The sequence below is a fragment of the Macaca nemestrina genome, chromosome 4, assembly GCF_043159975.1.
Source record: "Macaca nemestrina isolate mMacNem1 chromosome 4, mMacNem.hap1, whole genome shotgun sequence".
Lineage (NCBI taxonomy): Eukaryota > Metazoa > Chordata > Mammalia > Primates > Cercopithecidae > Macaca > Macaca nemestrina.
In genome coordinates, this window is record NC_092128.1 from 25,328,512 (window position 1) to 25,343,001 (window position 14,490).

At 40.3% G+C, this 14,490-nt stretch overlaps 1 protein-coding gene across 2 annotated transcripts in view; it reads right to left on the reverse strand.

Moving 5' to 3' along the window:
- Nucleotides 1–14,490, reverse strand: part of LOC105471359 (exocyst complex component 4) — an 822,236-nt gene that overhangs the window by 277,279 nt on the left and 530,467 nt on the right. The gene's annotated exons all lie outside the window — the stretch shown is intronic.

Genomic DNA, 14,490 nt, shown 5'->3' on the forward strand with positions numbered 1-14,490 from the left:
CCTCAGGAATGGAAAAGGCGAATTCTTATGGAAATAATATGATGTCACAGAAAGAATCTGGACTGAGAGTTGAAAGACCTGGATTCTGGCCTGGCTGTGCTATTCATAACTGGGTAGCCCTAGGCTTCAGTTTCCTCACCAGGTCCTTTGCAATACAGCCTCGCATTCCATGATTCAATATGGGATGCTGGCATGATTTGCCTTTTTCTCAGTTTTCTGAGTTGCTGAGAGTAATTCTCTTGGGGCCTTAAAAAGGCTCTGAAACATCACTGTTATCTCATTATGAATATTCATTCCCAAAGGCCACAAAGACTAATAAACTCCCAGCTGCAGGGAACAGAGGGTCGACATACTAAAACAGCACTAAAAGCAAGGAGACATTAGTGTGCTGAACCGAGAAAGCAGACAACTTTATAGCCCTTTAATGAGGATTATACTTTTGTGGTTGTGGTTAGAGGGAAAAACAGACCCATTACCTATTGTTCTCTCTTTTCTAGGTGTCATCATTTCTTATTTATTGAGGGTAATAGTTCTATTCAACAATGGTTATATATGAGCTTGCTTGTGCAATACTTGAGTTTTTAAAAAAGCTTTTTTGAATAAATAGTGTCTTCAATGTACCAGTTAAGAAAAACATGCATAATGGGTAGTTGCTTTGAAAACTATCCATTGTGATTCGATTGGGAGATGCTCACTCAATGGGGCAAGAGTTCTGCTACTGAAGAGACAATGGTAAGCGCCAGTGGGTTGTGACACACTCAAGCTATTAGCAGCAGCCTGGATAGCTTCCAAGGGAACTAATATAATGATAGAAGGAACATCTGGGCTGAAGGAATTGAAACCTGAATAAATTGAACTGAGGGTAATGCCTCTTAGGTACTAAGAGAAGAGATGGAATAGCCTAGTAACTAAAGTTCAAAATCAGGAAAACAGGTAACTTAATTTTGAGATTTCACAAACGCTGAAAATAAAGTAAGAACTCCAAAGTAGAAGAATAAGGTTCTTCTCCTGGGCTCACTAAGGAGGCCAGATAGCTTCCATGTTACTAGGACAGTCGCCAAGGGGTTAGTCCGTCAGTGGCTTTCTGAAGGAATTCACCACTTAAACCAGGAGAGAGACACAGTCTACGACTCATCTAGACAGTAAAGATGAAAATATCACCCAAATTACTGATGTCTCCCGAATGTACATGAAAAGGTATCTTCAAAGAGTTATTTTTCCAACCAGGGATAAAGAACACAAGAAGCATCACAGAGGATTCAAAGCTGATTATAGTAACTGGAAAGTGTATCAAAAAAGCCCAAACCAAAAAATGAACTAGACAGTTCAGGTTTTAAAAAACTAAACCTAAACTTTTTTTAGTTTTTGCTACTAGATAGTAGCAAAAAAAAAATGAACTAGATATATGAGGAGAAGTTCAAGGTCCTTGAATCTACCTCTTCAGTCAGTTTCTCACTGTATCAGGACTGCATATGAAGGGAAAGACCTACCAAATCTAAGGAAGCATTTTTATTGTTCTTAGAAGGGTAATGTAAAGCTGAAAGTCCTCTTGGAGTTGTATATTTGAGACCCACAATTCAACAGTTATGTGAAGTACCTGATAAATACAGTCAGAATTAACTTTATCCTGCTGTTTTAGAGCTATTTATTTATTTTTATTTTTACCTTTTTTTGAGATGGAGTGTTGCTCTGTCCCCAGGTTGGAGTGCAGAGGTGATCTCAGCTCACTGCAGCCTCTACCTCCTGGTACCAGAGATTCTCCTGCCTCAGCCTCTTGGGTAGCTGGGGTTACAGGCATGTGTCACCATGCCCAGCTAACTTTTGTATTTTTAGTAGAGACGTGGTTTCACCATGTTGGCCAGGCTGGTCTCCAATTCCTGACCTCAGGTGATCCACCTTGGCTTCCCAAAGTGTTAGGGTTACAGGCACGAGCCACTGCACTCAGCCTTGTTTTACGGCATTTTAAATGATGAAACAGTGCGAGCTGTTTAATCTGAGTTGAAACAAATGTGAAAACTCATCAGGTCCGAAAGGAACGTCCAAACCACAAGAGCCAAACAGAATGGTGGTAGATCCTCCAAATCAGGATCCTTACCGTGGGGTCTGTGAATTGCCCAATGCTATGAGTAAACTGCCTGGGTCTGGGCACATAAGTGTTAGTCCACAGTCCACAGCTGTCATCAGAGTCTTACATATAGCTGTAGCCCCCCCAAACTTCCCTAATCTTGTATTAATATAGTCAAGATTAACAAGTACTATTGCGTCTATTAACATCTCTTCAAATCACCAGAATTAAAAGTATTAATGAAGATAAAAGGAGTTGAAAGTCCTCCCTGTTCACTCTGCCCTTTCAAGATTTTGGGGCTTCAATTTTACTAAGTATCTTCATTTGCTAATTGGATACATTGGGTTTGCTTTCCTAGTAATTGGCTTATTTTCACAGGTAAAGAAAATGGGTGGGGTTACGGGGAGAACGGCAAAAAAAAGCCAAGGTGATTGTCCACGTGCATCTTCCTTTCCTCACCAGGGTCTTGCTGATGTTCTGAAGGTAAGGAGAGTAGCCTGAGAGGATGACTCACCATTTGGTTCTCTCTACACTAATGAGCCTCCAAATCCACACAGACAACCTACCATTGACTATTCTATTATTTGGTACCTTTTCTTGAAGAACTCTAAATGTATGCTATTTTTATACACTTTTTCAGAACATTAAAGTTGTCTCCATTTTTACAGTGCCATTTCCATTTTGGGATAAAAATGCATACTTTACAATAGCTCCACTTAAGGCTTCAATATAACATAGTGATTTAGATTTTTGTTCATTGTGAACAATTTTCTTCGACAACAGGTTTTTTATATTCCATATTTTTCAAAAATGAAAATGCCTCAGTTGTAAAGTAATCACCTTCTACGGACAATGTAAAAAGTACCTTTTAGGGTTTCTTTTTTTTTTGGAGACAGGGTCTCACTCTGTTACCCAGGCTGGAGTGCAGTGGTGTGATTGATCTCAGCTCATTGCAACCTCAACCTTCCAGGCTCAAGCAATCCTCCCACTTCAGCCTTCCGAGTAGCTAGGTCTACAGGTGCCTCCCACACCACTCGACTAATTTTTCAATTTTTGGTAGAGACGAGGTCTCACTACATTGCTCAGGCTGGTCTTGAACTCCTGGGCTCAAGCAGTCCTTTCACCTCGGCCTCCCGAAGTGCTGAGATTACAGGTTTGAGCCATCGCAGCTGGCCATTTTAAGGCATTTTAAATGATGAAACAATGTGAGCTGTTTGATCGGAGTAGAAGCAAATGTGAAAGCTCATCAATTCTGAAAGGAACATCCAAACCAAAAGAGGGCCAAACAGAATGGTGGCAGAGCCCCCAAATCAGGATCCTCACCGTGGAGTCTGTGAACTGCCCGATGCCACGAGTAGAACCGCCTGCGTCTGGGCATACACGTGTTTGTCCATGGTACACAGCTGTCATCAGATTCTCAAAGGTACCGGTAACCCCCCAAACTTCCCTAAACCACAAAACTCCCTTGAACAGAGTCTCAACTGCATGTGAAAAACAATGTTCAGTGATGTTTCCACACCCTTCAGACGTAAGAATAAAAGTGAGAAGTAACTGTAGAGGCAAGTTTTATTTAGAGCTGTAAATGTTTGATTTCCAAATCTTAGGCAGCATTTTCATTCATAAAGGTTAAACACCTAAAGGAACCTGATCTGTTTTCAATAACATAGTTTGTGGTGGGAAGACGGTGGGCCAATAGCTCTGGATTCTAATCCTGGTTTTGTCATCATCCCTCTGCTCAACTTAAGACACTTAAGTTTTCTGGGCCCTAGTTTACAATTGTGCAAAGTCATTTTCACACCATTATATTACTAATTTGCTCTCATGGAGATTTTGTTTGAAATATTTTTACTAACCAAACTGTGCTTATTAAACAGTAATTGATTCCTTCTTCAAGAAAATTAATCCAAGTGTCTATAACTGCCAAAAGAATTTCTGATTAGTTCTTCTTCCACTCATTTGTTCAACCGTCCAACTAACAAATATTAAAATTCCTACCAGGTGTGAAGTCCTATTCATGAGAGCTACGGACACAGAACTCAACTAGGTAGACCCAGCCCCTATTTCTATGGAGCATACAATACACGCTACACTTTGAGTTGATATAACTCCCACCCAAATAGAAATAAATCGATTTGTAGTTTTGTGGTCTTATCATGCATGCATTCATATTCATAAATATACTAAAAATAACTTGTAAACCCTATCACCAACTTCTCAGACTTCTAGGGATTGGGTAGCCTGAACAGGCAGCTGCTGAATGAGATCAGTTGCCAGCTTCCTCTTAGTTCTAAAATGTGAAGATTCCACCATTCTCAGTGGAAAAGAGTGGATCCATTGTTCAATATCAGTCCCTAATATCCAGCTGTAATAAAAATGGTATTCCAGTGACTAAAACCTTCCACATCCCCCAATCTACATAAATGTCTTCTTTTTTTAAACCTAATTACGCCTACAACTAAAGTAGATATTTGTAATGATAATTCAATCGATGTAATGTACATCTCCTTCCATGCTTCAGAGAGTTGAGTTTAAATGCTTTTTTTGATTACTAATTATTTTCTAAGTGAGTTTAATGCTCGTGAAAGCTATTGGGACCACATGCCTGAGAATGAATGTTCTCTGTTTATTTGACAAGCATGTTCCAGAGAGCCCCCAGCCGCGTGCAGCATGAAACTCTACCTGCAAATCTCACTCTAGAAAGGCTTCTTTAATGGAACTGAAGAATATTTCAGTCATATGTTGCCTTCAGTTACTGGCTAGTTGTAAATCTTAAATAGAAGGACAACCTAGCTCTAGTAACAGGAGATGAATTATATGAAGAATTTGCTTAATTATTTCAAATGAAATGCATGTGGTCACCCACAAAATACAAATTGGGTAAATAAGGTTAACATGTGAACTTCTGATAGCAGCAAATTATTTCCTCATATTTCCATCCAGTTGCCTAAGTTCCATCACTTTGATGCAACTTGAGGTGTTATGGTCATCGCCCCCACAGCTCTAGGAAATGGAAGCATGATTTTCCATGATTTGTTTCAGCCTACTCAGTGCTTCACAACATGAAAGTGCCTCAGTGGGCTAGACAGAGACTCAGCAGCAGCTTAAAGCTTTAAGACTATTAAGCAATCTCAGGTGAAGAATCTGAGACTTTTCCAGTGAAAATCAATTCATCAGATTCCTTTCCTGTCTACATCCTATTGCATGCTCCATCGCTCCTAAAAAAGCTTGTTTCTCCTCCAGCTGGGGGAAGTGCGGTTCACTCAGCAACCACTGATACTTGGACCATACTGCATACTGTGAAGTAGGCTGACGTATTTCCACTGGGAAGATCAGGTTCTGTTAGTTATGTGCTCATTATTTACGAGGCTGGAAGCAGCTTCTGACTCCCCAAGGAGCTGCCTAACACGACCGACGTCAGGTTTGTTACAAGAGAATATATATTTCATCTAATTATGTGGTCAACAGGTTGAAGATCTCCCTATCCAGAAAGAGGGGCAAGTCTTTGGATACTTTAAAACATATGATCAAAATGTTGACTACATCTAAGATGGAGAATTAGAAAGTAAGTCAGTATAATATGGCTGTGATGGTTAAAATGCACACCTTGTATATCAAGTTTATCAGTACTTTTAACAGTGTATTCTTAGAAACTGAAATTGAACAGAGAAAGTCTTTCCCCATCATACCCTGCAAATGACACCAAAATAACAATTTCCCTTTGAAATGGATAGGCAGGCTGATTAGTAAACCTGCAATTATTATAACAGTAACACAGTCTTATAACCAAATATAGTCACTGAGATAGATATACAGTCAAAGTAGACCAAAAATACACCTAGGATCAGCAACGGGCCTAGAATCCACAGCTTTCAAATCCTCAGCCAATCTTCTTTCTAATACATCATACTGCTTTTATTCTACCATCAAATGGTAATGCTGTATCATTAGTGGGAAACTATAGTCAGAAGCTTGCTGGAAATCAACAACTGCACAAGTCATCAAAAGCAAAATATACGCCCTTTGGTCCTGGGGAAGGGCAGGGAGTAGTGGCATAGAATTCAAGAAACATCAGCAAAATGCAAAGTCGCACTAAATGGAGAGCTTCTGTGTGGCTGTAATCTTTTCCTCAAGTATTTTCTGGAGATCTGTGTTCTAGAACTTTTCAGATAAAGAATAAACTAAGACTTTCATCACATTTCTGGAATAGATGCTGGTCCAGAAAATGCTCTGGCCCCTAGTTTTCCTTTCCTCCTTCCTTCTTGCTTTATAGGGCATGGTGAAGAATTGGAACTTTACCCTAACAAAGTGCCACAATCTACCCTGTGTTTTAATAGGATCACTCTGGTTGCCATGTGAAAACCAGACTATATGGCAAGAAAAGTAGTAAAAAGTGTCTGATAGGAGACATTGCAAAATAATGGAGATGAGACATGATGGTGGCCTGATTCAGTGGGGTAGCAGTAGAGAAAGTGTAGGATGTCAAGTTCGCTTTATGAGAAAACATATATTTCATGAATTATATGGTGAAAGAGCAGAAGATCTTGCTATCTAGAAAAGGTCAGATTCTCCATACAGCCTGAAGGTAGAGCACACAAGGTTTGTTGAGGGCCTATTGCATGTGGAGTATAAAAAAAAGAGAAGTGTTTCTGGGTGTGGTGGCTCACGCCCGTAATCCCAACACTTTGGGAGGCTGAGGCAGGTGGATCACCTGAGGTCAGGAGTTCGAGACCAGCCTGGCCAACTTGGTGAAACCACGTCTCTACTAAAAACATAAAAATTAGCCAGGCGTAGTGGTGGGCACTTGTAATCCCAGCTACTAGGCAGGCTGAGGCAGAAGAATTGCTTGAACCCGGGAAGTGGAGGTTGCAGTGAGCCAAGATCACACCACTGCACTCGCACTCTCCAGCCTGGGTGACAGACTGAGACTCTGTCACAAAAAAAAAAAAAAAAGAAAAAAAAAAAAAGAGAAGTGTTGAGCATGACATAAAGAACTTTTGTCTGAGCAAATAGGAGGGTGAAGCATTTACTGAGATGACCAAGATAGTAGGAGGAGCAGTTCTGGAAAAAAAAAAAAAAATTGGTGAGTTTTGTTTTGGACAAGTGGAGTTTAAGATGCTGATTAGACATCTAAGTGGAGACATGAAGTGGGCAGTGGATATATGAACTGAGAGTTGAGAGTAGAGACTGGCACTGCAATAAAAGTTTAGATGCTATTTTTATATAGTTGTTATTTAAAGCTGTAAGCCTAGGCAGTGGATCTGATAGAAAAGAGGAGAGAAGAGGTCTAAAACTGAGCCCTGAGATACTCCAATTTAGATAGAGAAGATGAGGAGGGGCCAGCAAAGGAAAAGTAACAGCATGTAAAGCAGAAGAACCAACCAAGAAACCAGCAAGTGCGGTGTTTAGAAGCTCTATGAACCTTATTCAAGCTCCCTTTCCTGTAGAAAATTCCATATATATATATGAATTCCATATATATATATATATGAATTCCATATATATATATATATATATATATATATATATATATATATATATGCATGCACAGAGAAGAAGTATCTAGATTGCTACCTGTGTGACCTTGAATAAGTTACTTAACCTCCAGGAGTGCTATGGATTGAACTGGGTCTCCATCCCTATCCTCACAAATTCATAGGTTGAAACTCAAACCCCCAATGTGAGAGTATATGGTGGTGGGGTATCTATCTGGGAGTCAATTAGGTTTACATAAGATCATGAGGATGGAGCCCTCATAACAGGATGAGTGCACTTATGAGAAGAAACAGCAGGGAGCTTGCTCTTGCTCTCTCCCTGCACCCTTTGTGAAGACACAGCAAGGAGGAGGCCATCTGTAAGCCAGCAAGAGCCTCTGCCAGAACTGGACCACACTGACATTCTGATCTTGGACTTCTAGCTTCCAGAACTGTCTGTTGTTTGAGCCACCCAGTCTACAATATTTTATTACAGCAGGTCAAAGTGACTAAGACAGTAAGCCTGTCTCTTTAATTATAAAGCACTACCACCTATATGTTAAGGGATTAAATGATTTAACCCATAAAAAGTGCTTTGTATAAGTAGTTGACACAGCCTGGGCAATATAGAGAGACCTCATCTCACCAAAAAAAAAAAAAAAAAAAAAAAAAATTAGCCTGTTGTGGTGGCACATGCTTGTAGTGCCAGCTACTTGGGAGGCTGAGGTGGAAGAATCACTTCAGCCAAGGAGTTGGAGGCTGCAGTGAGCTATGATGCTGCCACTGCACTCCATCCTTGGCAAGAGAGCAAGACACTGATTAAAAAAAAAAAAAAAAAAAAAAGGTACCTTACAGAAAATGCTCAGTAAATACTGCTTATCATTATTTTTGTTATTCATGAATCTTTTATGCCTAAGGCACTTTGCATCTACAGACTGATCGTTTGGAATTTACTTAAAACTGAAGAATAGTTGTAACTTCTTCTCTGTTTATATCTTATATTGATAACTTAAGTATAAGCAATTTGAATTCAGCCACTGGTTCAACTTCCTTATGTTTTCTACAATTCTAGCACAATACTCTGAGCATAGCAGATAATGAACATCCATTAGTGGACTAATATATTCTGACTTCTTTGTTTGTCTGGATGATTAGGAGGAAACATTTAATATGAGATACTTAAACCATAAGTCTTCCAATAGCCAGGATGGTGAAATCATCACTGTTGGATCTTACATGGCCTTTGGTTAGATGGGGGAGACGAGGAAAACAATTGAATAAAGGTCAGTAAAATGTAAAGTGACACAAAGTGCAGACCTTCAATGTGGCCTTAAGCCTGAGGAAAAATGCTTCTCTTGACCTGGAGTTCCAAACTTCTCAGGTACTGAATATGCTTTGAGAGCTTTCCTCATATTTCTGTAAGAGATGCTGGTCTGGAAAACTCTTTGACACCTGTTTTGTGATATTCTGAATTATGTTCTGGACCCTGCCTTAACCCTGGATCCACCAACATGGATAGTTCTTGGGTAGCACACCCAGTCTCCTTTCTCAGAGAAGGATCCAGTCTCCAGCAGGGTGGACTCTGAAACCATGTTTTCTGTCTCATGGCCTTGCCTTTGCTCTAGATGATGTGCACAGTATCAGTAGACCCCTGGCCGAAGCGAGAGACCTGGGGCTTAGGAGTTAGTGATAACTGGGTCACGCAATGACCCAGAGGGAAGATTCGCAGACGACTCCTGCTGAGGCCCCCAGTGCTGCCCTGGTTTTTGTCCTTCCAAAGGGTTCAATTCCATGAGACATTCTAGTGTCCTCCAAAAAAGTACCTCTTTTGCTTAAAACTTCTGTTTTTGTATTGGTTTCTTTTATGTACCAAATAGAACCCTTTATCGATATATTTGGTATATTGGAAAGAAGTTCAAGTGTGAAGTAAGAATATTAACTAAAGTTTCTAAAGTAAAACCAAGGAAATAAAACATGTGACCATTTCTGGCCAGGTGCAGTGGCCCACGCCTATGATCCCAGCACTTTGGGAGGCCAAGGCGGGCGGATCACAAGGTCAGAAGATCCAGACCACCCTGGCTACGGTGAAACCCATCTCTACTAAAAATATAAAAAATTAGCTGGCCGTGGTGGCTGGCATCTGCAGTCCCAGCTACTCAGGAGGCTGAGGCAGGAGAATGGCATGAACCCGGGAGGTGGAGCTTGCAGTGAGTCAAGATTGTGCCACTGCACTCTAGCCTGGGTGACAGAGCAAGACTCCATCTCAAAAAACAAAACAAAACAAACAAAAAAAAACCCAAAACATGTGACCATTTCTGTCTTCCATCTCTTCCTCTGGCCTCGGTTTGGTGATTAGAAATAATGGCATTCTTGGGGGCTGATGATGAAAGAAGTCAGGCAATTTAGAGAAAGTAAGTATGTGCTTAGTGAAAAAGGAGGGAATATGTGGTGGTTTTTTCCAAGTCACCTCACTTCCTCCTTGTCTCTTCACTCTATCCCTAAATTATACAGTCATCAAAAGACAAAACTCCTAAGTTATGATACAGTACAGTAAATCAGACACACATGGGAAGGAAAAAAAAGTCAACTGAAAAAATTTCTCAATTCTATGGAAGTGTCAAAGAAAATGGGTATTGAAAATACTCAGATTTGATCAAATGCCTATATTGTTATTTTTTATATTTAAAAGGGGATATCACAACTAGCAACTGAAAAATTAATAGTGCTTTAATTCTAGAAATTACCCATGTAGGCAAATAGACCTGGAGAACATCATTTTCAGGTATTATTCCAATGGTGGGGGCGCTTGGGCTGATTAACAGAAGTTCCTTTTTCCAGACCCGTTTTGCTATGAGGCAGTAATCTGGGAGATGGGTAAGTAAGGCTGGGAATATATTAACCGGTGATTGAACTTAGTGAAGTTAGCCCCTACGGAAACTAAACTCGTGGTCTTGATCTCACGCAAACATGCTCTAATTAACTACGATACACTGTTCTGTGGTCATGTAGCTGCAGATATCTTCCGGAGGTCCCGAAACAGCACAGCTGTTAGGAGTAAAAACCAGCAGTCAAGCAGTTAATTGCATTTGGGAAAGCAAAATAAATTTTTTAATGGCTTCTTTTTTTAAACTTTAGCCTGGGTGCAGCTGTGATTCTTGAACAGCTTGTTCTGAACCACATGGCCTTCCAGCCTCCCAATCTTCCCACTATGTTCCATGCTCAACTGGCTTTCAACAGCCTTCCCGAAGCAACTCCTCAGCATACTAAACTTGGGATTCTGTAACACCAAGTAACACTTTTCTCTCTTTAATGGGATAATTTAGCCTTCTGACTTTCACAGCAGATGCATTTAAGACTCAGTGATGTCATTTAATTACAGACTTTGAAGAAATCTGAAGGCATCATTATCACTAGCCCGGACTGTCAGCTCCCTGATGGAGCTCACCAGAAATGCCACACACGAGAAGAACAGACCCCAGAGAGGAAGAAAGGCCTGTGCTGCATCCCTTGAATACTCATGTCCAGGGTGCTTCATATATCACCTAGTTAAATGGAGATAAACTTAGAAGGGCCAAGACCAAAGGTCCAAATTAGAAGGCAAATGAATGATCAGGTCAATATACCTACTGAATAATTATTAAGGTGTATTTTCTCAATTACAGTGATCAGATTAAGATATCAAAGGTGCATTTTTCTGTCCTCTTAATGAACTCTTGAAGTCTTAACCACAAGAGTTCAATAACTGCAATGGACTATTACAAGCATTTCTACTTGGCCTTTGCCTAGTAAGAAAGAGATGATGATAAAGAAAAAAAATATGAGCAAAGAGAAGACTATATGTTAATCAAATGATAAAGCACTTTAAAAAAATTAAGTGGCTTTTTTTATTGATTAGAATTATTAACATAATTAGTAATATTATCATTGAAAATGGAAAGATAGTTAAAACACCCTTTTTTGTTTTTTGTTTTTTCTGAGACGGAATCTCGTTCTGTCACCCAGGCTGGAGTGCAGTAGCGCGATCTCAGCTCACTGCAAGCTCCGCCTCTCAGGTTCACGCCATTCTCCTGCCTCAGCCTCCTGGGTAGCTGGGACTACAGGCGTCCGCCACCGCACCTGGCTAATTTTTTTGTATTTTTAGTAGAGACAGGGTTTCACCGTGTTAGCCAAGATGGTCTTGATCTCCTGACCTTGTGATCTGCCTGCCTCAGCCTCCCAAAATGCTGGGATTACAGGCGTGAGCCACCGTGCCCGGCCAAAACAGACATTTTTAAACTAATGATTCCTATTATTTAAGAGTGGAAGGATGGGGGTATGAGGAATATATTACATGCATAAGTTGTCCAAAGAAAGCAAACCAACCCACATCAAAAATAAACATGCATTTCATCTACTGTATAAAGCTTTCTCTTCATGCCATCGACTAAGGGCCTATGCAATTAAACTGTATGAAAGAGTCTGGCAAAGTTTGAAAGCATCACAGCCCCAAATCTGTACTACCTCCTGTTATTGAGAACATGTATCTCTGGTATACTGTACATAAAGTAAGAAGGAACTGAGCTATCTTTGTGAGTCTATCAAAGTCTAAACCTTCTTCCTTTCCAAATCATCTGCAGTTTTTAAAACTACCAACAAGCAATGATCCCATACACTAACGCTCCACACAGTTCACTGAACACACACTTTATTACACTACCTAAATGTAACAGAGTTCAAGAGAATATAGATGGATGAGTAATTCTGCATGGCAAGGGATATGAATATTCTGGCCCTCTGCCACTAGGAATCATATGAAATTCATTGCTCATAAAAGCAGTTACATCCTAAGGGAACCACAAATAGGACGAAGGCTAGGCCATGACTTGATATCATGATGTCACACACAGTAGTGCTTCATATGTAAGCATCAAAGTCCATATGGGTATGAAATTATGATCTACTCTTTCAATAACCAACCCCTGATCCCAGGACATGTCCAACTAGAGCTGGCCTTGGCAACACGGGCAACAATGAGACTTAAGGATGCTATGAAGATAACTTCATATACTTAAGTCCCCTGTGACAGGAAAGGGACTAAAAAAGTAAAGTTTTCAAGGGATGCAAAGGCTTATATTCATAGTAGCAGATACAAGTTATAAGAGGTTCCTTAAAAAATAATGTATTAATGCTACCATGTATCAGGCATTATATGAATTCCTATATATATTTTATTACCCTTCTTCAAAATATTCCCATTTTCCCCATTTTAAAGATGAGGCACAGTGATGTTAAGTAACTTGTCCAAAGTCACCAGGCAAATAAATGGCATAGATGGGATTCAGACCCTAGTCTGTCTTGACATTTGGGTCTTCCCACTCTGACACCCTGCTTTCCAATGGCCTGGGCGAGGAACCATACAGAATCCACCAGTGGGTGGTCTTGAAGCCAGAGGGAAGGTCTATGGAGACTAATTTTGTCTTTCTATACATACCTCACAATACCATTTGCCTTTGCTATGGTGTCCCTCTCTCCACATGCATAGTACAATTGTAGTTATGTACCCAGGTCCGAGGAACATTTAATCGAAGGTGACAGTCATTCCTGGCATTCATTTAACCAGATTTTATCTATAAAAGGAAGTGTTTCAGGGGACCTATTAGAGTGTGATTTGCTCCAGGCTCCACTCCTACTATGAATGACTGTGAAGAAGGCTCCCATGTCGGGTTCATTTTTCTGCCCTTATGTGAAACTTATCCTTTGACAGCTTTCAGCCTGCCTGATCTCAGTTTCATCTGTTCAAGCAGATTATTGCAAAAGAGACTCCTTGCCTAGTAAAATCAACATGCAGGGAGCATCAGATAATTTCTAATTGAATTTTGCATCACTTTGATTAATGTTAATGCCCTCAAGGCCCCAAGGATGGGTACATTTATGTGATCTGAAGTAATCCAAGAACTTTATAAAACCAAGGAGGGATACTTGCTTTGTGAGCCTAGAGGCCCAAGTATCTAGCTAGTCTGGATCCCTGAATGACTGCATGCCCTCAGAGGTTACATTTACTTTAGTAAACCTATGGATATGGATAAATATAACATTTCCTAATTCCTCTGAGCTAAGGAAGTCAATATGGTCTTAACAAAAGCTTCAAAGATACTAGTTGCAGACAATACTGCAACACAAGCAGCAGTGACACTTGGCAGCCTTTTGATACTGACCCCACTTGGTTGTATTCATCTCCCAAAATGATTCATATAGGCTAGGATTACAAAGAAATGATTATTAAAATTAGAAGCCACAAAGTAATAATTAAAATTAGAAGAGATTGGTTCTGACATAATAAAAGCTTTTTTTGTGTTATCACTGATTATGTGGCAGGTCTGGAAGTACACATTATTTGTGCTTTGCAGCTGGTGAAACTAAAGATAAGTTAGATAACTTGGCCAAAGGCATTAAGAGTTGTAAGTCCAGAACACAATTGGGAGTTGAGGCTCTGAGCCCCCTGCCACTCCAGTGATCATGATGAGTCACTGCTGAGCCTCACATGGGAGACTCACAGAGGTGAAGAAGGCCCAGAGCAAGGCAGACTCTCTGGAGACATATCAATCTCTCCCACGAGCTTTAAGTGTGTGGGCAGCTGGGCTTTGAGGACTGCAACCATCTAGAATTACTTAGCCCTGACACTGACAGAATTACTAAGTTTTAGGATTGTACAGGGCCTCTGCACTCACTGCCATTCCAATTCTTGCACTCTGCAAACAAAGAAACAAACCCAGAGACTAACTGATATCTTCAAGGAAACACAACTAGTAAGTGGCTCTGCCAGATTCCAAACTCAGATCTACAAACTCCAGGCCCACTGTTCTTTTAATGGCACCTCAGTGTGGACAAACCGTCTTTAGATTTTATAGCCTACAGAAAGCCAGTTTATTTTTTACGGTGACTCCAGGAACCCCAAGAGATCTGGTCTGATCTTGA